At 45.1% G+C, this 24,893-nt stretch overlaps 1 protein-coding gene across 6 annotated transcripts in view; it reads left to right on the plus strand.

The window, feature by feature from the left end:
• Positions 1-24,893, plus strand: part of LOC144781670 (G-protein coupled receptor 4-like) — a 390,377-nt gene that overhangs the window by 257,218 nt on the left and 108,266 nt on the right. Inside the window, exon 2 of one of the 6 annotated variants that reach the window (XM_078660642.1) lies at positions 9,134-9,184. The exons of the other annotated variants lie outside the window; for them this stretch is intronic. The gene's annotated coding sequence lies outside the window, so the exon portion shown is untranslated. The remainder of the gene's footprint in view (positions 1-9,133; positions 9,185-24,893) is intronic. 6 annotated transcript variants of the gene reach the window in all.

The raw sequence follows: 24,893 nt of genomic DNA on the forward strand, positions 1-24,893 counted from the left end.
AAGCCGTAACAACGGTCAACACGTGTGGACCTAACGTGGAAAATGTGTGGCAGAGCAGCGAACTCTCTCGTGCCTGTCACCAATGGCATGACCCCGCCTTCCCACTGTATTACTGGAGCAAAGCTGCACCAAACTCTTGATGAGCCCCTAGCAGGGCCAAATCGGCCATGGGTTGTTTATGTTCCGGTTCAGAGATGACCTTGCTTGGAAGTTGAGGCTGGGCTCTTCCTATTGGTGCAGGCTGAGATGAATTCAAGCATCCCACCTATTGCTTTTTTGTATACTTCGGTGTGACATACTGGTTCACCCTGAAAGAAACAAGAAATATAATTAATCATAGAGAAATCAGCAATTCCGATTTTATGTACTCTAAAACATCCATAATAAGCTAGATTTGAAAATCATAGTTGAAGTGAGAAAAACAGCAGTTTAATAAATGTTATTATTATATTGGGGCTATTAAACCCGTTGACTTTACTTGGTTTCGATCGTGAGACTAGAAATTGTATTTAACTAGGCGCATGCAAAATCCACCTGGCAGCTCCATTTGGGTTGAAATGCAGGACGCTTGGCATTGATGCTCCATATGGTTTTTCCCTTCGTATGTCGCATGTACTAGTATGTTGTTACCGGTTCTTGATCCAGAGGAGTCCATTTCCAATTCTTCTGCCTTGTTCACAGCTATTCCACCATTCTGAGACCGATTTCTTATGCAAAAATGTCTTCTTTGCCAAACACAAAAGCACCTTTGATAACAAATGACAGAAAGCAGGATTTCAAAGTCCAGGTTGTTAACCTCTGGAATCTCCCGTCCCATTGTCTTTATAATGTGGATCGAAAAATATGATGTTGCTTAAATGTTTAATTATGTGCCGAAATCACCCAGTAAACTAAATCACATATTATGCCCTGCCCACCATGGGTGCTGCCTCACTCCAGATCGCACTCAGGACACCGCTACCAGGCTAAATATACTTAACAGGGCACCAAAGATCAGGATGTGGGGCAGGCGGCAGGCGGCAGGTTTGGGTTGAGTAACCTTTGAACGCTCTATTGTGTTAATAATTTTATATGCATTAAATGTGGCCTTAAGGCCACTACAGAGCATTGAAGAAGAAATTGAGAACTCCTGCTGTAGTGTGAAATGTAGGGCAGGTAGTGTCCAGCTGGATTCGAGTTACAGAAGCCACCCGCAATTCCTAACTCAATGCCTTAATTGGTACTCTGTATTTAGCAGAATGGTGTCTTCAAATGTTCAGTTTTCAAGATTTTTCTTTTTTAATCTGCAAATGCTTTGTTTCTTCTCTCAGGCTTGTGGTGCTCAGAATTCTATTTTTGCGTTGTGGTCTCCAAGTGATATGTCTCCATGTTTGATAGATTGAAATTACCCTATCAGATGTTCCTATTGGTGTGTACCTGGGAGCCAGATTTGGCACACAGCCAGGTCAATAGTTCCATTATACCTTGTGGATGGTACAGACCATTTTACATTTTGTTAACTCCACCGGAATGCTTTTAAGACTGGCTTGGTTGTGTTTCTGCATTGTGCATAATTAGGCTTGATACAGTTGGCTCTACCCAGTTTTGGTGTGTGGAAGAGGGATTGTTTTCTTCAGTAAGAAAAGCTGTTGGTTTGCACTTTCGACTAGGGGAAATAAGTGCCCGTTAGAATTTCCCGAGCTGTTTCAATACATAGCTACCTTATCCAGTCCAGGTTATTGCATTGTCCTTTTTAGGTCTCGGCCTGCGTAGGCTGTGCTTGCGCAGTCTCGCTGGCGAGGTTTTATGTTTTCCAGAGTAGGGGCTTGAACCCGCCCCTCTTCTCCATTGGCTGGCTTCCTAAACGGAGGCCAGCCATTGGAGAAGAGGGGCGTCTGTCCATTTAAACACCGTCTTTTTCGGATTTAGGGGTGTGTTTTTTTAGGTTCTTTCTCTCCTCTTTCCATTGGCTGGAATTTTACATTCCAGCCAATGGGAAGAGAGAGAAAGAAAAACACGCCCCCCAGTTGGAAAATGACGGGGCGTTTTTCCGAGGCATTTCTGCTTGACCGCGGAGAAACATGGTGGTGTCATGGCGTGGTCCGCTTTCCTGCCGGAGCTCGCTTTGCTGCCATCTACCGAGGGTAAGTATCTGCCCTCTAGTGACGGTCCTTTTGCCCCGCGTGGTCCCACGGAGGTCCCTGCGAGACCCGTTGTAGATCGCAAATCGGCCCCGATCTCGAGCTACTCGTCCTTTGATCCCTGCCACTGACAATCATGAAATGGTGGCCGCGGCGCCCCGGAAGACGGCCGGAGGCATTAGCGCGCTGACTGGTCTGGGGAGACGGAGACCTGCTGTGCTCCTGGCCCCAACTAGCTGTGGACCTACTGGGCGCGGAGTGACGCCCGCGATGAAAGGAGACTGTCCTCTGCGGGGGGATCCCGTTGCCCTCTGACAGTGCGTTGCGGAGGCATCTACAGCATCGGAGGCCCTGGACGGAACCGTGCCCATCTGCTGCGGTGAGTGCTTCACGCTGGCTGGGGGCCCTTGCCGCGGCCGTTGTGGTGCCCGCATCTCCCCAGTGTTGTTCCGGTGCGGCGAGAGGGAGTACCACCCCCTACCTTGCTGGCAGTGGCCGGGCGGAATGTGGGGAGAGGGCCCGCTGGTGCGCGGCCCAGCGCGTTGTTACCCTAGAAGCACTGGCTGTGCTGGGGGACTGTGGCGCGATCAGAGACTCTGGCTCCATTTCCAGCGGCTGATCTGCTTGCCCTGCTGCTGCTGTGACCGCCCATGGGACCCTTCTGCACATGGGGACTGTTGTGCAGCAGTCGGGCGGTGCGGCCAGATGAGCATAGAAGACCGCCATATTTCCTAATGCCCTGCTGAAATAGTGGCACGGCCTAAGACCTGCTGGGCCCCTGGCGGGACTTGACCCCCCTCCAGGGCACTGCGGTGAGTGGAGGCGGAGAGGTGGGTGCCCCCCACCTAAGATTGCGCCAGCGGGGGCTCCAGGGACGATAACCCGGTCAACGCCATATTTTTGGATTCAAGGCCGCTGCCTGCCATGCGCCGTGCCCGGGAGGCTGCGACCACATAGGCCAGAGGGTCACCCACCGGAAGAGACACTTGGCTGCCTATTTGATACCCCATACATGCCTCCAGTCCGCTAATTCACTCCAACATCATCATCCATTCTATTTTTGCAAGCCGATCTCGCACAACTCGCCTGCACTCGACACATACCCTTGTGAGACCAGGGTGAGTGGTTTTCTTCTCCACCGCCCAAGCCGACCGTGAAGCACCTCAGTAAGCAGCATACTGTGCTTTTGTGTGAGCGTTTGTGCGTGTAGGAGGGGGTGTGTGCGGACGCGTGTGTGTGTGTGTGTGTGATCCTGTGCGCGTATGAAAGACTATGTTCACATTTCTGTGTGCTTGTGCATGTCTGTGCGAGTGATGGTGTGGGCATGTATTTGGGTGTTTTTGTATTAGAGCATGTAATTCTATGTGTGCTTGTGTTTGCATGAGCAGATGTTTCTGTTTGTGTGGCTCTGTCTCTGTGTGCCTCTGTGTGTGTGTGTGTGTGTGTGTGGCTCTGTCTGTGTGTGTGTGTGTGTCTCTGTGTGTGTGTCTCTGTGTGTGTGTCTCTGTGTGTGGCTGTGTGTGTGTGGCTCTGTGTGTGTGGCTCTGTGTGTGTGGCTCTGTGTGTGTGTGGCTCTGTGTGTGTGTGTGGCTCTGTGTGTGTGTGTGGCTCTGTGTGTGTGTGGCTCTGTGTGTGTGGCTCTGTGTGTGTGTGTGTGTGTGTGGCTCTGTGTGTGTGTGTGTGGCTCTGTGTGTGTGTGTGTGTGTGTGGCTCTGTGTGTGTGTGTGGCTCTGTGTGTGTGTGGCTCTGTGTGTGGCTCTGTGTGTGGCTCTGTGTGTGTGTGGGTGGGTGCGTGTGGCTCTGTGTGTGGCTCTGTGTGTGGCTCTGTGTGTGGCTTTGTGTGTGTGGCTCTGGGTGGGTGGGTGCGTGTGGCTCTGTGTGTGTGTGTGTGGCTCTGTGTGTGTGTGGGTGCGTGTGGCTCTGTGTTTGTGTGGGTGCAAATGCAACAGGTCTCGCATTTGCGAGAGATTAAGCTATTGGCATTGTAAATGACTGCCATTTATTTATATGTTTTAAAAACAAAAATAATGTCATGAGCAATGCCAATAGCTCTAACTTTAACAAAGACGAGACCATTGCATTGTAAATGCTTGTTGTAGCTTGTAATTCGGTTTGTTCCACTATAAATTAAAGACTCCAATTACCAGAATGCATGAGGCGAATAATGGTATGGATGAGCTACTCATGAAAAGAGTCGGGAAACTTGATATCTCTGCTAGTCCAGGTTCCAATAAAATTTGATTAAGGGCTTGGATTTATGGCTCCAATAAGGCCAGTTTTCCGCTCTGCTATTCATCCCCACATACCAAATTTTTATATGAATTAGCTGCGTTTGCAGAAGAAGCAGTTTTTTGCACTGGCCACCTGTCCAGGCATCATGCTGTTCCATGTCTGGACGGAGTAGTTCAGTCTTTTTCCTTTGGGACACGTGCAATTGACAATCTTTCATTTATAATTTGTACAATTTTTTATGCACAGCCAAAGTTAGGGGTTCTAGTTTATAGGTGCAGTAAAACCGCATTGTAAAAAAAATATACATTCAATTATGAAAATGCTAAACAAGTATTCTATAACAGGGTAAGTAACTTATTCAGGGAGAATTGGAGAGTTCATGAGGTTCGAGAATGATATAAACTTTGAAGTAGAGAATGTTTGAGAGTGCATGGGAACCTGGACGATAAATATATGATTTCCTTTAGGTTTTAATGCAGACAAATCTAAAGGATTATTCTTGTTTCAAGAGTAGGACTTGGTCTCAGATATGTTTTAAGGGAATGTCAAGGTACTAATCTGACTTTCCGAAGTGCCCTTCCTGCCACTTCTTCCTGGCCTATATTTTGAGATTACCAGTTTGCAGTTGATGTGGAACCTATCAAAGTTGGTGCCTGATGAGATTGAATAGTTAGCCATGTAAGACACAATACTCTGCTTTGCTTTTGGGGTTTACTGGGTAGTCAGGACATTTGTGACCTGAAAGTGGAAATGTGGTTGTTTTTCTATAGATCCTAGATTCTTATTTGCAGTAGAAAAAGTAAATCCAGCCTGCATAAACGCAGCAAGAATTGACTGAGATGCCCTCACATGACCGGGAAAACTCTAATCTCGTAATTTCTCTTTGTTTCTCTGTAGACGCCCTGTTAAAAGTTGTGTTCATAGCGTCAAGGCGGGACATAGGAACGGATCATAATATAAAGAAGATTTCATTGCACGTGATATTTGGGTGGGATGCAGATTTACATGAGGCATGACAGACATTTATCATAAATGTTTACAATGCTCTTCAGGAGTGCAGCATACCTGAGTGGTTTAGAGGGAGTGGCAGTGTGTTTTGCTTCAGTTTCCTTATTGATGTTAGTGGTTTAGACATTTTTGAGTAATACTCCAGGTGTCTTTCCCAGATAGGTTGTGCAATGTTTACCGGCAGATGACTAGGCCCTTGTTCAAGGTCTGAGACTAATCCTTGCTGATGCAGTGGTTGGCTTCCCTTCCAAAGGTCTCGACTACCTGTGTGACACACAGATTTCTTCACAGCATGTCACCCCCATCTAGTACCGCCAAGCCCTCCCTGATCTCAGGTGTCAGCAAAGACTCGACTTACCAGCTCAGTCTTTGTCTCACTTCAACCCTAGAATTGTTCTTTAAAAATAAATCTACACATGTAGGTTTACTCCTAACTGTGAGTTTAGATTTACACAGTTTTTGGACGTGATATTTTTGAATGAACTGTAGGAAACCTTTGCAACATGCTTTCTAGTACTACTCCAGGAAAACATTTCCACAGACACAAATGTGTTTCCTCTTGTGTAATTGTTCAGTGTGTACAATTGTGCAACAAAAAACCTCTTGCATGACTGCAATTGCATGTTACAGCTTTTAGTGCTCTTATTTTTACTGCACAGAGAAAACGTTTCTCTGTGAAGAAATCTGCTCTCTAACACCTTCACCAATATCCGGTGTGATCCCTTCCCATTGCAACCCTGGCAAAGGAATTGCTCCTGCCCTTTACAGGAGTAAATCTCTATTTCACGGTTGGGAGTGTGGAAAGAATACCCACAAACAAGCCCTTTTTCACCTTCTGATAATTCAAGAGATAACATCCTGGAATGGCTCAGTTTGCAGGTTTAGTCCCACAAAAAAACGACCTGTAGGTAAATCTAAAGTAGCCTAAACCCATGAATTTTGAATGGCTGTGGTAGCTTTAGAAGCATAAAGCAAATTATTTAGGCATGTAGGTTGAACTTGCATACACAAAAATTATTTCTGTGGATGAACATGAATCGGTATTTAATTTATAAGTGCCGAAGTAAGCCATCGGCCGGCACTATCAAAAGCCGGGGTACCAAATAGCAAGGCTGCCTAGTCTTGATTCCACCTCATACCTCTTTTTTCCAACCACCCGACACTCGCTGCTCCTTTATCTCATCCTTTCCTGCTTTCTCCCTTTGTCATGGTATTTCCACCTTGTTCGCGATATGCCACAAGGGACCGGGAGAACCGGCGAAACAGCCTGGAACCAGCTGGATTGGAGGCCAGTGCGCACCACGGCGAGCCAGGCCCAGTCCAGCAGGTGAGGCATCCTTCCCTTTTCGGCAGGTGGCCTGCCCGATTGTGTACCGCCAAGCGGGGCCTTACTGCCAACAGTAAATTTCTACCTGAACTGCTGTGGGGCAGCAGCCCCTGGGTGGATGTCATTCTGGCCCTTGGGGTGAGGGCAGGGCACCCACCTCTGTAGGACAGTGGGGGAAGGAGTGGTTTCTGGTACTTCAGGTGCGCCACAGAGTTACATTTACACGTCCGTCTTAATAAGCCACTACAACGCGGTCATAACCACGCGCCCTTTACAACGAACATGCCTTGACCACGCATGCCCGATTTTGTAGTAAAGGCATGCATGGTAAAGGCATATTCGTGGTAAAGGATTCATGGTAACGGACATACGCATTAAAGGCATGTTCGTTCTAATGGACTCGTGGTAATGGTGATGCGTGGTTATGAGCTTGTCGTAATGGCTGTTTCCCAAATGGGCTGACCCACTGCCCCATGTATGCTGTATGCTGTAGCAGATGGATAGAAAATTTGAACTGCTCAGGAACCGGCCAGTGAATGAAGAGGGCTGGCTGCAGGACCCTATAAATGAATATATTAAGATTTTAGTAAAATCAAAAGGACTTGACGGGTGCCAGACTTAAAAATGTCTAATATTATTCAGTGGAATCATTTCCGAGTTCTGGTGACCTATAAATTGCTCTGTCTTCGCCCCGTGGTTTATGGTTCACCAGAACCCCCATGATGGCATTTTAGGGCCATAATGCACAGTTACCTGTGAAGTCACCTATGCCCACAAGGTCTTCCATTACCCCAACAGCACAGATTTAACCCTTTGCCTTTCTCTTCATGCGACTTCTGGTGCAGGCCTTGGTCCACCCTGGCAGCTGCCCTCTGATCTGTAGCTAGCCTCTAAGGGACAAGACTGACCACATTGAAAGCGATACCCCAGGCCTCTCCGATGATGTATTCACCGGTGACCATCTCCAGTCTCCTAATAAAAACGATATTCCCTTTTGTGCTTATGTTATATTTCTTTTAATCTGTGTTTTCACCAATCAATTAGAATGCACTGAATACATTCCTTAATCCCAAGCTGCTACTTCAATTATGACTCTCCTTAGTTAGCTTTTTAACAAAATATTTTTTTTAATTGTTTTTATTAAGCTTTATTTACCCTGTCCCATTTGGCTATCTAAGGCTTACACTCTTTTTCTCCAGTCTCTTGCCAGGTAATTATTTTCTTCGGGTATTTGCAGAGCGCGGTAAGGCTCGAGGACCTATGGCGAGCCTTATCTGAAGTAACGCTATTAGCAGAGCCACTTGAATTATGCGGCAGGGGAGGGCCAAATTATGCTTCAGGGTTGACTAAATTATGCAGCAAGAAAAGGCAAAATGATGCGGCCTAGTGTGTACATTTTGTGATGGCATTACTTTGTTATTTTGTCAATTCAACGTTTGTTAACACGGTCTGGCCATAGGTTCCACCTCATTATTACCAGTTGAACACCCAAATATAACAGTAAGTAACTTAAAGATGGCCAGTCAGCCTTTGCAAAGGGCTTCCCACTGTGCGGCAACATGTGTTGCTGCGTTTTTAGTAACTTTTGAACGGTATGAGTTTTTTTTTTAAAAATCTGCAGATTATGCAGCAGATGATGTATTATGAGGGAAACGCTGCAAATTCATGATTCCAGTGGCCCTGGCTATTAGGCGCCACCCATCACCTCTTTAGCGCAAATTCTCTCAAAATGGTGGCTGTTATTACTAGATGGGAAGTGCTACAGAGGCAACATGTAATTTTGCTTGGAGTGCCTAAAATATTTACACTGATCCTACAGCACATGCTTATTCAGACTGCTAAGGGTTCGCCTCCAGGGTCTCTCCTTTCTACCATTAGGCCTCCTAAAGCTGCCCCGTGCAGTGCAATTACTGTGGGGAGGCAAGCACTGCAAGCTGTTATTAATTATGGGAAATCCCATTACTTCCAGGTTAGGCCACGCCCAGTTTCCTGCCACCTGGCCTTTCAGCCTGGGCCTTTCAAGGTCCTTCTAGTGTGAAGAAAAGAACGACAAACCCAAACAAAACAATCAGTTTAATTGCCTGATCTGATTCTCAAAATATGGTCTAAAATGCCCGCTTGTGGAGAGGCCAAAAGCGGGAAAAATTAGAAAGTGAATAATTTTTTTTCGCGTGTAAAGATGCAGCATTATCTGTTTAGTTGTCCACAAATAAAATAGGCTTTCAAATGAAGTTTTATCTTCTATTTATATTGGTGTGAAATGACTTGTTTGTCCTCTTCCGATTTTCTCTTTCATAAACATTATCGGAAATTCTGTTCCACCAGTTCAGTGTCACTGTACAAAAGTTGTTGAACAATCCCCTCCTAATGCGGGTAAAGCGTGTGTGAACGAGTGAGATGCAATTCGGTTGGAGTGTATTTATTGTGGCGTTTCTTCTTTTTGTAGGAGGCAGTGCGGGTGTAATCGAGGACATAATGAGCCTTTCATCTTTCCAAGGTCCATAATACGCTAAGTATTAAACAGGGTAACCACGCCTGTTGTTTACAGTTCCCAAAAATGGCAAAAACTGTGGTTTGGGTGCTATGTAAAAGGGCATAAAGTGTATTCCACTCGGTTTATTTTGCTCGTGGTTGGCTGTCGCCTGTTCTCAAGGCCTCTATTTTACCTCGCAGTGATTTGGCCTTGAAATCAGCACTTGCTGTGTTTGCTGGTGATAAGATAAGGGCTATCGTGTGCGGTTATGAGATTAGTGGAAGTCTTGCCAAGCCTTTTTCTTCGTGCTTCAGAAACAACATACACAAATATTTGTCTGGTTTTCAACAAGGCCTTCTCTGTCTGCCCGTCTCTTCTTAGACACTGTCCTCTTCTGCAGCTGTCTTTAGCTGGACACTGTCACCTTGCACGTCAGACTTTTGTCTTCTTGAACACTGTCCCCTCCTGCAGCCGTCTTTAGCTGTACACTGTACTCTTCCAAACCATTTTTTTTTTTAACTCTGTCCTCTACCGCACCTTACTCTTCTTGAACACTGTCCTCTACCCAGTGCTTAATTTTTTTTTTTTTTTTAAAGTGCTTGGGCCCTCGCCAGAAGGCCACCGCCGTTTGCCTCACACATTGCCACTGCACTTACACAACTACTAACCATCACATTCCTACAAGTGTGACAATTTAGACTGTTCGAGGCCGCCAAAGCTTTAAGAATGACTTGGGTGGCAGATATTAGTTGTTTTTAATGTATATTGAATTAACAAACTACTGTTTTTCTGCTCGTCTTTAAATTGCACACCTCAGGAGGAGGTTGCAGTGGCACGGGGGTTGGGGGTGGTTGCTGAAACGCGGTCCTTACCTGTCAACCACCCGCGCAGGCACAGTTGGCGCAACCTAGCACAGCCGTTCGGGGAACAAAGAACTTGAGGGCAGGGCGTGCTGAGGTAGGTATCCTAAGGGCAGCCGGGCCGGCCCCTTGTACAAGAGCTCCCGGTACGGGTGTGGGAAGGTAGGGACCTCCCATGAGGAGCGGAGGGGGAGGTTTAAAAGGAACCAGTCATGATCTCAATCAGAATCGGTTAGGTTGTAGGCTGCACAGGACCAAACTAGTTATAGTTAGGTGACTCCCATGTAATAGCGTCTATGTTAAGGTTAGGTTTTCACTTGGAAACAATATGTCAATAATGTGGTTACTGTGCGCATTTTTTAATGTCTGCTAAAAATTGTTTTGTTTGTGAAATAAATACTGCCTAGAGATCTTAACATGTCTAATTCAAAAAGAGTTGGAACAGGCTGGGTCTTTGATGGACGGGTGCAGGGCGCGCCGGCAGGCGGGGGAGTTTGGAGAGGGCGGGAAACCATTGAACTTCAGTGCCTTTCTGGCTATATGTTCTCTCCCACACCTTACTCTTCTTGAACACTGTCCTCTTCTGCACCCTTCTCCTCTACCACACCTTACTCTTCTTGAACACAGTCCTCTTCTGCACCCATCTCCTCTACCAGACCTTACTCTTCTTGAACACTGTCCTCTTCTGCACCCTTCTCCTCTACCAGACCTTACTCTTCTTGAGCACTGTCCTCTTCTCCACCCGTCTGTAGTAGACACTGTCCTCTCCCACACCTTACTTACTCTTATTGAGCACTGTCCTCTTCTACACTCGTCTTTAGTAGACACTGTCCTCTACCAGACCTTACTCTTCTTGAGCACTGTCCTCTTCTGCACCCTTCTCCTCTACCAGACCTTACTCTTCTTGAACACTGTCCTCTTCTGCACCCTTCTCCTCTACCAGACCTTACTCTTCTTGAACACTGTCCTCTTCTGCACCCTTCTCCTCTACCAGACCTTACTCTTCTTGAACACTGTCCTCTTCTGCACCCATCTCCTCTACCAGACCTTACTCTTCTTGAACACTGTCCTCTTCTGCACCCTTCTCCTCTACCACACCTTACTCTTCTTGAACACTGTCCTCTTCTGCACCCTTCTCCTCTACCAGACCTTACTCTTCTTGAACACTGTCCTCTTCTGCACCCTTCTCCTCTACCAGACCTTACTCTTCTTGAGCACTGTCCTCTTCTCCACCCGTCTGTAGTAGACACTGTCCTCTCCCACACCTTACTTACTCTTATTGAGCACTGTCCTCTTCTACACTCGTCTTTAGTAGACACTGTCCTCTACCAGACCTTACTCTTCTTGAGCACTGTCCTCTTCTGCACCCTTCTCCTCTACCAGACCTTACTCTTCTTGAACACTGTCCTCTTCTGCACCCTTCTCCTCTACCAGACCTTACTCTTCTTGAACACTGTCCTCTTCTGCACCCTTCTCCTCTACCAGACCTTACTCTTCTTGAACACTGTCCTCTTCTGCACCCATCTCCTCTACCAGACCTTACTCTTCTTGAACACTGTCCTCTTCTGCACCCTTCTCCTCTACCACACCTTACTCTTCTTGAACACTGTCCTCTTCTGCACCCTTCTCCTCTACCAGACCTTACTCTTCTTGAACACTGTCCTCTTCTGCACCCTTCTCCTCTACCAGACCTTACTCTTCTTGAGCACTGTCCTCTTCTCCACCCGTCTGTAGTAGACACTGTCCTCTCCCACACCTTACTTACTCTTATTGAGCACTGTCCTCTTCTACACTCGTCTTTAGTAGACACTGTCCTCTACCAGACCTTACTCTTCTTGAGCACTGTCCTCTTCTGCACCCTTCTCCTCTACCAGACCTTACTCTTCTTGAACACTGTCCTCTTCTGCACCCTTCTCCTCTACCAGACCTTACTCTTCTTGAACACTGTCCTCTTCTGCACCCTTCTCCTCTACCAGACCTTACTCTTCTTGAACACTGTCCTCTTCTGCACCCATCTCCTCTACCAGACCTTACTCTTCTTGAACACTGTCCTCTTCTGCACCCTTCTCCTCTACCAGACCTTACTCTTCTTGAACACTGTCCTCTTCTGCACCCTTCTCCTCTACCAGACCTTACTCTTCTTGAACACTGTCCTCTTCTGCACCCATCTCCTCTACCAGACCTTACTCTTCTTGAGCACTGTCCTCTTCTCCACCCGTCTGTAGTAGACACTGTCCTCTCCCACACCTTACTTACTCTTCTTGAACACTGTCCTCTTCTACACCCGTCTTTAGTAGACACTCTCCTCTCCCACACCTTACTCTTCTAGAACACTGTCCTCTTCTACACCTGTCTTTAGTAGACACTGTCCTCTCCCACACCTTACTTACTCTTATTGAGCACTGTCCTCTTCTCCACCCGTCTGTAGTAGACACTGTCCTCTCCCACACCTTACTCTTCTTGAACACTGTCCTCTTCTACACCTGTCTTTAGTAGACACTGTCCTCTCCCACACCTTGCTTACTCTTATTGAGCACTGTCCTCTTCTACACTCGTCTTTAGTAGACACTGTCCTCTACCAGACCTTACTCTTCTTGAACACTGTCCTCTTCTACACCCGTCTTTAGTAGACACTCTCCTCTCCCACACCTTACTCTTCTTGAACACTGTCCTCTTCTACACCCGTCTTTAGTAGACACTCTCCTCTCCCACACCTTACTCTTCTTGAACACTGTCCTCTTCTACACCTGTCTTTAGTAGACACTGTCCTCTCCCACACCTTACTTACTCTTATTGAGCACTGTCCTCTTCTCCACCCGTCTGTAGTAGACACTGTCCTCTCCCACACCTTACTCTTCTTGAACACTGTCCTCTTCTACACCTGTCTTTAGTAGACACTGTCCTCTCCCACACCTTGCTTACTCTTATTGAGCACTGTCCTCTTCTACACTCGTCTTTAGTAGACACTGTCCTCTACCAGACCTTACTCTTCTTGAGCACTGTCCTCTTCTGCACCCTTCTCCTCTACCAGACCTTACTCTTCTTGAACACTGTCCTCTTCTGCACCCATCTCCTCTACCAGACCTTACTCTTCTTGAACACTGTCCTCTTCTGCACCCTTCTCCTCTACCAGACCTTACTCTTCTTGAACACTGTCCTCTTCTGCACCCATCTCCTCTACCAGACCTTACTCTTCTTGAACACTGTCCTCTTCTGCACCCATCTCCTCTACCAGACCTTACTCTTCTTGAACACTGTCCTCTTCTGCACCCTTCTCCTCTACCAGACCTTACTCTTCTTGAACACTGTCCTCTTCTGCACCCATCTCCTCTACCAGACCTTACTCTTCTTGAGCACTGTCCTCTTCTCCACCCGTCTGTAGTAGACACTGTCCTCTCCCACACCTTACTTACTCTTATTGAACACTGTCCTCTTCTGCACCCATCTCCTCTACCAGACCTTACTCTTCTTGAACACTGTCCTCTTCTACACCTGTCTTTAGTAGACACTGTCCTCTACCAGACCTTACTCTTCTTGAACACTGTCCTCTTCTACACCTGTCTTTAGTAGACACTGTCCTCTACCAGACCTTACTCTTCTTGAGCACTGTCCTCTTCTACACCTGTCTTTAGTAGACACTGTCCTCTCCCACACCTTACTTACTCTTATTGAACACTGTCCTCTTCTGCACCCATCTCCTCTACCAGACCTTACTCTTCTTGAACACTGTCCTCTTCTACACCTGTCTTTAGTAGACACTGTCCTCTCCCACACCTTACTCTTCTTGAACACTGTCCTCTTCTACACCCGTCTTTAGTAGACACTGTCCTCTCCCACACCTTACTCTTCTTGAACACTGTCCTCTTCTACACCTGTCTTTAGTAGACACTGTCCTCTACCAGACCTTACTCTTCTTGAGCACTGTCCTCTTCTGCACCCATCTCCTCTACCAGACCTTACTCTTCTTGAACACTGTCCTCTTCTACACCCGTCTTTAGTAGACACTGTCGTCTCCCAGACCTTTCTCTTCTTGAACACTGTCCTCTTCTGCACCTGTATTTAGAAGACATTGTATTCTAGCACACTGCAGTCTCATTAAAGTCTGTCCATCTCTGCTCCTATCTTCACTTCTTCTGCACTCGACTCTCTAAGAACACGGTCCCCTTGAGCCTCTGTAGTTCCTGACACACTGCCTTCTTCTGCACCTTTCTTTCATTAGACACTGTCCTCTTTGCACCGTGTTCTTGCCACTGCATCTTTTTTTCCTCTGATACCCTCTGTACTTTTCTTTCCTCAAGTACAGTCCTCCTCTGCACCCTCTTTTCTCCTTGCACTCGCCTCCCCTGCACTGCTTTGCTTCCTCGGATACTGCCCTCCATTCCACCACTTATTCTCCTCGCATACTGCCCTTTATGCACGTTTCTTACCCCCATGCACCATTCTGTCCCACCGGGCATGTTCCCGGTGATACAGAAGAGTGGGGGGCTGTTTTGGACCAGGTTGGGGCTGTTTTTTTTGTTACGGGGGGCGGTTTTGCAGCACCACTGCAGTATCGGCAACCTGTAACAAAAGCAGCAGCAGTGTTTCCCTTCCCATCGCCCCCTGCAGGGCCAGACTGGCTGTAGCAGGCACCGGGTATTTTCCCGGTGGGCCAGAAGAGTGGGGGGGCTGTTTTGGACCAGGTTGGGGCTGTTTTTTTTTTTGTTACTGGGGGCCGGTTTTGCAGCACCACTGCAGTATCGGCAACCTGTAGCAAAAGCAACAAGTGTTTCCTGTCTCACCAGCACTCCCCCTGGGGTCAGTTTGCATTCTCATTTTGGCCCTGACGCCCTGCTGTGTGGGTATAATGTATGCTAATATTATATTTTTGGAAAATCTGAATCTCACAGCCTCTCCAGTCTTACTGACCAGGCTGCGCCCCTGACTGCCCCCTCTGTATTTTCCCGGACACTGTCCTGTACTGAGACTGAAGGGCAGGGAAACATGCCTTGGCTATGCCAGAACCATCACACGGGTGAAATTAACGCACCAGGGACACCTGACCGGTTGAGGCAAAAAAGGCAATTGTCAAAATGTTGCTTACAGAGAATTCAGTTCTGGCAGATTCAGCCCGAGGCGTTGCCTCGTCTTATAATGAAGCTTCCCGCTGCCCGAGACTTGATTGGTTTACCGAATTTGGGGCACGCTGTGTCCGAGATAGCATTTAACTAGCGTGTTCCCTCACAAACATCAACACAAAGAGATTTCCGATAATCCTTGCGATTACCCCCTGCTGGGCTGAGTTCATCCCTTCACCGTAAATCCAATGTGCTTCCATGCAGGGGGGTGGGGGGGATACTACTCGTTGTTGTGCTTTCCTGCTAACTCGTGTGCCAGGATAGGATTAGGGGAGTATTTACCTAGGATAAACAGTGCTCCCGAGTTGTGAAGTGCACTCCTGGGGCGGCTGATTCGGCAATGTCCTGAAGGTCACCGCAAAAGCAGGGCTCCCCTTGTGGCTCCACGGTCATATACAGAGCACCTTTTCTCAAACTAAGGTCTTGCTGGAATTTGCAAAATTCACACATTTTGCATCATGTGTAATTTGCGAAGGTTCTCAAAAAATGCCACGTCACGTGATTCCATGTAGTTTTAGCCCCTGGGAGTAGTTTGTCCAGAAAATGTCTAATTGCGCAATATTTTCTGCTCTTGCGTGTCTCTTACCAGTATCTCATACGTCTCTTTTATACTAAAAAAAAAAAAGTTGCCCACGGTACTGGCAAACCGCATTATGTGCAATGTGTGTTCAAAAGTGTCATTTTTTTATTGCAATTTGACAAAATTGTGCATTTTGTGCTGTGTGCATAATTTTGCCAATTGTTCTACTATTGCCATAGCTGACTTTGTGTGTCTCGAAGCTCTTAAACTTCTGTATCCAACTTCCATTTTTAGCTTTAAAGACACCTACTGATAAATAAACTTTCTGTTGTTATAGATGTGTGTGTGTGTGTGTGTGTGTATATATATATATATATATATATATATATATATATATATATATATATATATTCACTGAAAAAACCATAGGTTATAGACCATATATAGTTAGGAATTAGCATTTACAAAACCTTGAAAATTCACTGAAAAAACCATAGGTTATAGACCATATATAGTTAGGAATTAGCATTTAAAAAACCTTATTTTACTCACACAAAACCATTGAAATTCCATATATAGTTAGTTGCACTAACTATATATTGCGCACCCGCAATCCACTGCTGATGATGTCACATATTACATCATTCATGACATGGTCAGTGACATCACTGATGACATCACTGATGACATCTCAAATGACATCACTGATGACATCACTGATGACAACATCCAGTGACTATGTTTCTGTAAAGTTAAAATATGTCTTACATATTGAAGAATGAGTGGATGTATAAGTGTCTGGACGAAGGATTTAGTAGGTGCATGACTGAATGTATGAGTGAGTGAATAAATGTGTCTCACTGAGTGCATGGGTTAGTGACTAAACTGTCTTAATTTGTGCATCATTATGTCTGTTGTTCTGTAAACTGCTGCATGTGTTGATCAGTAGCTATATGAGTAACTATATGGGTTATTGATTGATTGCCCAAGTATTTGCATGGGAGACTGAGTGTGTGTGTGGCTGGATGGGAGGTGTGTGACTCTGTACAGATCAATGTGTACTTGTATCAATGATTGTATAAGAGAGTAAGTATGTGTTAGTATATGGTTGAAAACGTAAGGTGCTCTATGTTTAACTGTATAGAGTAGAAAATGGAAGTGTGATTGATTCTTTACAGGACTGACTAGGTGTGTGAGTAACTCCATGGATGAGTGGCAGAGTGTGAGTGTCTGTATAGGTGTATGAGTGCATATGATTGTGTTGTAAACATGAGTGATTGTATGTATGAATGATTGTATGGGTGAATGAGTGAATGTGTGTGTAGACGTAGGAATCAGTGAGTACGTATGTAGTAACTAGTATTGGTGTGTCAATGGTTTCAAAAATTATACTCTGTTTTTAACACTGGGTGAAACAGAGGTTATATTAAAATGTGAGGAGATGCATTGTATTGTCACATGAATGATATCATCAGTGATGTGGTCATTGATGTCAAATGAGATGTCATCAGTGATGTCATCAGTGATGTCATTTGAGATGTCATCAGTGATGTCATCAGTGATGTCACTGACCATGTCATGAATGATGTAATATGTGACATCATCAGCAGTGGATTGCGGGTGCGCAATATATAGTTAGTGCAACTAACTATATATGGAATTTCAATGGTTTTGTGTGAGTAAAATAAGGTTTTTTAAATGCTAATTCCTAACTATATATGGTCTATAACCTATGGTTTTTTCAGTGAATTTTCAAGGTTTTGTAAATGCTAATTCCTAACTATATATGGTCTATAACCTATGGTTTTTTCAGTGAATTTCAATGGTTTTTTAATAGCAAATATCATAAGCTGTCGAATGTCAAGTACGTGGTAAGAATTTTTTTTTTCGTGTTTATGCACACTGATCTGCTTTGATTGCTGCCCCCCACCCCTCATTTCTATTAGGAGTACTCTCTCTTTGCAGATAGTGAAGGGTAGTTAATGCAGCCCTTTCCCCCTTTGTAATCCGTCGTGCCTGCTTCTCTCTCCATTTGATTGATTGTTCTCTTTGGTTCATTCTCTATTTACAAACAAGCACAGAGTCGCAATACTCTGTTTAGTCTTTGCAGATAGCGAAAAATCGTGTAAAAAAACAAAAGGAATCGAGCAAAATCAGTAGGCCACTAATGGGATCTCTTTTGACCTCGCTAAAATAGAAACATTAGGAACAACCTGTTGAAAATAGCAATGCGTATGTATATAAGCGGCGTTCATTTGTGTTCACAGTACCCCTTGTTGATTGTTTCAATCGAGCATTGAATTGTTCGAAGTTAATTCTCTTAACGATCTTCTCTACCTGCAAACGAGGAAGAATAGGAATATTCTATCTCCCTTTGCAGATAGTGAAGGGTAGGTAACGCAAGCCTTTAACACGTCGTACCTATTTCATTCCTCATTGATTGATTGATTGTCCGAACATTGACTGTTTGGGAATTAGTTCTTTTTGGAGGTATTCCCTGTTTGCAAATAAACGTAGGAAAATCTTTGCAAGTAGTGAAAGGGTACGTAATGCGGACCGTTCTCCCCCGTTGTAATCTGTCATGCCTATCTACTCCCCACTGATTGATGCACCTTTTTCACCCGGACCATTTACTAGAGATACGTCATCTGGCCCGACCAGAGAGCACCCCTAGTGAAAAGGACATATGCAATAATAACGAAGTGATCACTGTATCCTGTTAACAGAAACTTTACCATGAAACAACCTGGAAAGAAAAAAATAGGAAAACGAAAATCAGTAGGCCACTGATGAACATGAACTTTTATTAAACAACGAACAAAGAAACGATAACATAACGTAATGATAAAACCTATTAATGTCCTAGAAACAAGAAAACGTTAAAATATGCCAGTGGTGAGAGACCAGAAAAACAGTAAGAGAAACCAAATCACCCCTCGCTGTCCCACCGCCTGCCACGCCAAAAAAATCGATAGACTAGGGAAAATGCAAGTCAGTAGAACATCCACCCCCACTCTGGAAACTTCCAAGGTGGGGCAGGGTTCCGGCTACGCCCAGCCGGGAGCAGCCCATATAAGGCAGGTTCTGCTGCCACGCCTCGGCCAGGAGATCCTAACGTAGGGTGTAGCCGGAGGAGAGGCCGAGACCAGCGGGACCCGGCCAGGGGATTGCCTTTACAACGCTGAACAGTTGCAGGGGGGGGGAATGTCTCCTCGACCCTCCCCTCTCTCTCCCAGTCCGGCCGCGGTGGCCCTTGAGAGTTTCAGGTAGTCCCGCCACATGCTCTTCCGGTCCGGCCACCAACGGTCAGGGGGCCGAGGCCGACGGGATCCGGCTGCAGCCGATAAACCAAGAAACCCGTTCATGGGGCCAGAGCCAGGGGCGTCCGGCCGACATCCACCGGAAGCCCGGCCCGAAGACGGACGGGACACTTCTTTCTTTTATAATGGCTGCGACAACACTGGAGGGGGATGTCTTGCACATGCCTCCGACCCCCCCTCGTCCTCATCGCCTGGTCCGGCCATAACAAATCTCAAGCGAGACGCCGTGGGGTGCACTGGGAGGGAGAGACGGTGCGAACAGGCCTCTCCCGCCTCCCCAGGTGGAGGCTTCCCAGCTGCACCCTCAGCGCTCCAGGCGGTGGCATCCTAACAACTCCAGTGCTGCACAGTTTCGGAACGACCTAGATAACGGTTCTTCCACTGTGGCCATGCTGCAACGTCTCGCCCGGCAGGGTGGAGCCCGTCCGCTCATGTGACCCCGCGATCGCCGGTAGCTGCCGAACTCTCAAAATGGCGGTCGACCTGGCAAGAGCGGGCCCAACATAAAGAAATGGCCCGGTCACTGGTTGACTCCACCACCGTAGTCCTCCACGACCTTGAAGATTCTAGAGGAGCCGCGGGAGTCTCCGACCCCCGATGGGGAATGACTGCCATGATCGCCCGTGGAGTGACGAAACTGTATCCGCGGGACGTCGGCGCTCCCATGCTGGCGCCAGCCTCACTTTGAATTACTACAATCCTGCAGACCTCACTTCCGGTGAAAGCACAGTGTGACCCGGTAGGAAAAATTATTGCACCCCCTCCCCTTTTTGACTGATAGTTCAAACCACCGATCCTTTCCTTTGCCCTTTTAACGGAACTTTGGACTGCCTCCCCCTCTTTTACATTTTCTAGAGAAAACAAAACATTAACCACTACATTAGCATAGCAGTTGACACCAGAACTGTTTTCAAATTGAAAACCAACAACATCTTCAACAGAATCCTTTTTGTTTCTGCTGTGACCCTGCTACAGCACAGGCATTGTCCCCAGCAGTAATTCTGCAATGCCGGTAAGAATAGCTGTGGTGCCTACTGGACTCACTCACCCCCGCGGCGCCCCACGCCGTTATTTGCTGGGCGGCAACTTGCTAGACATCACTTTCGTGCCATCTAGATTTCAGCGCGTTCTGCTGCCTTGGAACTATTCGCACAACAGACCGCTACTGACAAGAATATTTCATTATTGGTGCTGTCAATTTCAATAAATCTATTGGATAATTAAAAAGAAATTGCCACGGTCTCTTCGTTGTTTAAATGTTTTTACTGTTTTTGTTTTGTTGTATATATTTATATGTTATTAAAGTTTTATATTCCTACTACTTTGTTGGAGTGCTATATATTTTTAATGTGACACATAATTGTAAAAACTTTGATGTACAAAGAGTCATTCCTGGAATCTTCCGCTTCAGGCTCGGTCCTCTCCCCAATCACAATACAGGATGGTTTTCAGATAGTAGGAACGCGTGTGCTGTGACGGATCACATCGGGTGTGGGCCTTGATCTACTATAACTCCTTTGAAGAGGGGTGATTCTTTACAGCTGGGGCCATAAACTACATCTGCAGGGCTAGCTGATAGCCTAGGACCGGCCTGGACATTCGGACACAGAGGAAGAGGAGTGTCAGAGGGTGCGGTAGTGAATAGGGCGAAAGGGAGGTGTCGGGCGGGCACAGAGTGTGATTCTCAGGGAAGAGCAGCGCAGATGGGGGAAGGTTTATTGCCCATGCATAAGACAGAGAGCGGTGGTGACCAGTGCCTGGGGGAGATGCTTACGAGGGTGAGGAGCCATGCTACGAATCGACAGCGTGCAGAGAGTGGGTCTGGTCAAGACATCTAAAATGGCTGCCGTGCACGACAAAAGTGTGGCATTTCAAAAAAGGCAAGATGGCGCAGACAATGTTTTTCAACACTTCCTCATTTCCTTCGAATCGAACGTTAACAGACGTTGGGGCATATTACCAAAGTTAAGCGATATTTATCGCTAACGATGCTTACCAACCAATTTTTTACCACTAAGCATCGTCAGAAATTATCGAAGATAAACCTTACTATTATCAAGGTTTATCGCAAATGCGATAATAAACGGCCGCAATGCATGAATATCGCTAAAAACTCAGCGATATTCATGCATTACCGAGCTAATACTCTTAGCCATGTTATCCACCTCCCATTGGATAACATGGCTAAGAACTGCTCAGGGCAGGTGTTACTTTTTGGAGATATTCGCGCTTAGCGCGAATATCTCCAAAAGTTGGTAATAGGAGATAGATATCTTGCATGTTGTAATGCAAGTTATTGTGGTATATGGAACTCATACCATAATCTCTCAGGAAAGCAGAAACTGATCCTTTTGGGACCGCCTAAAAAGGCCTAGGGGGTGAGGAGTACTCTACTTTGCCCCCTTTTCACGTTCCGAACTATTTTATTTTACTCTCTTCTGTAATTACACAAAATACCAGCGATAAGATGCATCGGAGACACACAGTGAGAGAAAGGAGGCCGGAGATGAAGAAGACATGTCAAATACACATTGGAGATAATATAGTGGCAGAAGGGAAGTAAATATGAGTAAACTTACCATGTAACATAAAAATGTTGCACTCTATACTATAAGTCTCATTTTATACTACAATCACTTCGCTACAACCTCATAAATTAAAAATAAAAATAAATAATGTCTCAAACAATTTTTGATTTCTAAATATAAATTTATTCTTCAGAATTTTCTAAATTTGAAACAACTACTAACATGTCCTCATCAGTAATTTCCTCTTCAATCATCTCATCTGGAATCTCCTCATTAAAAGTCTGCAATGATGATTCTTGTAACTCTATGGTCTCCAAACACTCGATAAATTCGCCATCAAGAGATTGATCAAAAAAATCATTCAAGTCATCTCCTCCTTCTGACAATATTTCATTATTGGTGCTGTCAATTTCAATCAATGTAGTGGAATCATTCAAGTCATCTCCTCGTGACAATATTTCATTATTGGTGCTCTCAATTTCAATCAATGTAGTGGAATCATTCAAGTCATCTCCTCCTTGTGACAATATTTCATTATTGGTGCTGTCCATTTCAATCAATCTAATGGAATCATACAAGCCATCTCCTCCTTGTGACAATATTTCATTATTGGTGCTCTCAATTTCAATCAATGTAGTGGAATCATTCAAGTCATCTCCTTGTGACAATATTTCATTCTTGGTGCTGTCCATTTCAATCAATCTAATGGAATCATACAAGTCATGTCCTCCTTGTGACAATATTTCATTATTGGTGCTCTCAATTTCAATCAATGTAGTGGACAATTCAAAAGAAATTGCCACGGTCTCTTCATTGTGAGCCATTTTATTTTGAAATTGCTTGCTGTAAATTGCAGAAAAAAATAATCACTTTCATTTATCGTTTTTAGTAATACATAATATAAAACTAACTTCATCAAGTATTTAGTATAACAGAAGGACAGCAAATAAATAACAGAAAACATTTTTCAAATTATCTTCAAGTGTACAACATAGTTCCCCTTACAAATTAACAACTCACCTTTTTAAAAGTAGCAGAAGTGTTAGTACTGTGTAAATCAAACACCAGAAATTCACCACCAAAAATTCCTCACAAATGTACCTCAGACAGTAGTATCACAAAATGGCTGTGGTTTCCTCTCATTTGACATATATACATAACCAATTAACTTTCATCACACACAAATACAAAACCAAAGTAACATTTTAATTGGTTCTAAATTTCAACACTTTCAAATGTGTTTTCCCCATGCAATTTTCCATAGGACATTTACATACGTCTACAGCCTGAATGGCTGAACGGAATTACACCAAACTTGGCAAAATGGTACATCAAACCTAAGAGGTCAGGAAGGATCTACTATGCCCCCTTATGGTCATTTCCCCCTTCGCTTTGGCCTCCTCTTGTCTCTCAATCCTACCGAGGGACAAGATGGCGGCCGCTACGGACTGTTTGGAATGTTGACAGACGCCGGAGAACCAATCAGCTTCGCAAAGCTCCGTAACGCGAAAAGTACGCGAAGCGGAGCGCTGTTACAGATATATATCTTTTTTTCAACGTTAATTTCTCAAAATCCACTGGAGCACATATATTGAGACCTAGCAAAGGCACATCGGGCTACCAGTCCCTAATATTTTGCCAAGTTTCGTGCAAATCCATTCAGCCGTTCGATTATTATTATTTTGGTTTTTTTTTGCCCCGCGGGGCCCTTTTAAAACCTCCACATCAAACCTAGGGGGTCAGCGAGGATCTACTATGCCCCCTTATAGTTATTTCCCCCTTTGTTTTGACCTCCTCTTGTCTCTCGATCCTACCGAGAGACAAGATGGCGGCCGCTACGGACTGTTTGGAATGTTGACAGACGCCGGAGAACCAATCAGCTTCGCTTCACAAAGCTCCGTTGCGCGAAAAGTCCGCGAACCAGAGCGCTAACCGGTCCGCTGTTACAGATATATATCTTTTTTTAAACGTTAATTTCTCAAAATCCACTGGAGCACATATATTGAGACCTACAAAAGGCACATCGGGCTACCAGTCCCTACAATTTTGCCAAGTTTCGTGCAAATCCATTCAGCCGTTCGGGCTAAAAGTGAGGCCAACCGCCCTATGGAAATTAACATGGGAAAAACGCGTTTTGGGACCCCCCTTTTTTCTCGGCCCCCCCTTGACGAACCCCCCCAAAATTTTCAGGGGCTGCTCAGAAACAAAATGTGCCATTTTCCTGAAAATGTCAGCCAATTCCGTCCACAAACGCCAAAGTTATTAGACATAGAATTTTCAAAAAACCCATAGAGAAAAAATCCTAACTATATATACCTACTGGCGACCGCCAGTAGGTAATATAAACACATATAAGCTAGCTATGTGTGCATATATATGTGTGTATATATGTTCTCTGAAAAAAAGGTTAAAAAGTAATTTTATAGTTTTGTTGGTTGAACTAACACAAAAACAAGCTTATAAAACATTAAAATGCACCAGTTATAGTTTACTGAGCTAACAATAACTTGCGCCCCCACCATATACTGCCTATGACCCTATATATTACAACACTCATCACATGTTCAATTACATCACTGATACCTCAAACGACATCATTGATGACCTCGTACAGTCATTGTAACAACGTCCTATAGAGTTTGTGAATTTTAAGTAATTCATTACCTTACATCTGTGTCCAATTTTCTATCACCAATCACGCGATAATGAACAGAACCTTTGACCACATGGTGCACACTCAACATATCATTCAAGTCCTCCACATCTCGTGAATGCTTTCTATCCTCTCTTTGCTAGTATTCACCCAGCAAACAAAATGTCTCCGTATTGGGGGTAACCCCTTTTCAATTCTTGAGCACCTTCTAAAAAGCTTGTATTCTATTTGCTATAACATTATCACCCATGAAAAGGCTTCACATGGACCGCAATTTTAAGTCAAGAGGTTGACCATTCTGCATTTGAAATTGAAAAGACAACGTATACGAGGCCTTATGGACAATCCTCTGTAGTTTGGTAAAATGCACTACACACATTCTTGAGGGAGTCACAGTGGAGTGTCACTTTAGAGGTCGTATGTCTCACCCTTGTGTTATAATCATGGCTCCCTATTTCTGCTTTATTCCATAGTCTGCAGTACATAAACATTTTCTTGGCAGTTCTCAAGATAAATATACACACTGTATAAACATTATTGTTATACAGCTTTTATCTATAGCACTGTATCACAACTGTTTAATACAGGCATGTGCCCAGATACACACTGGTCGATAATCTGTAGCCAACATAAGCTTTGAGTTTACTCCAAGATATTTTGCAAAAGATGTTGGCATTCAGGAATATCCTACTCTAGAACACTACTTTGTAACCCACATTAAGCGCATTCAACCTT

The sequence above is a fragment of the Lissotriton helveticus genome, chromosome 9 (assembly GCF_964261635.1).
Source record: "Lissotriton helveticus chromosome 9, aLisHel1.1, whole genome shotgun sequence".
NCBI classification, from domain to species: domain Eukaryota; kingdom Metazoa; phylum Chordata; class Amphibia; order Caudata; family Salamandridae; genus Lissotriton; species Lissotriton helveticus.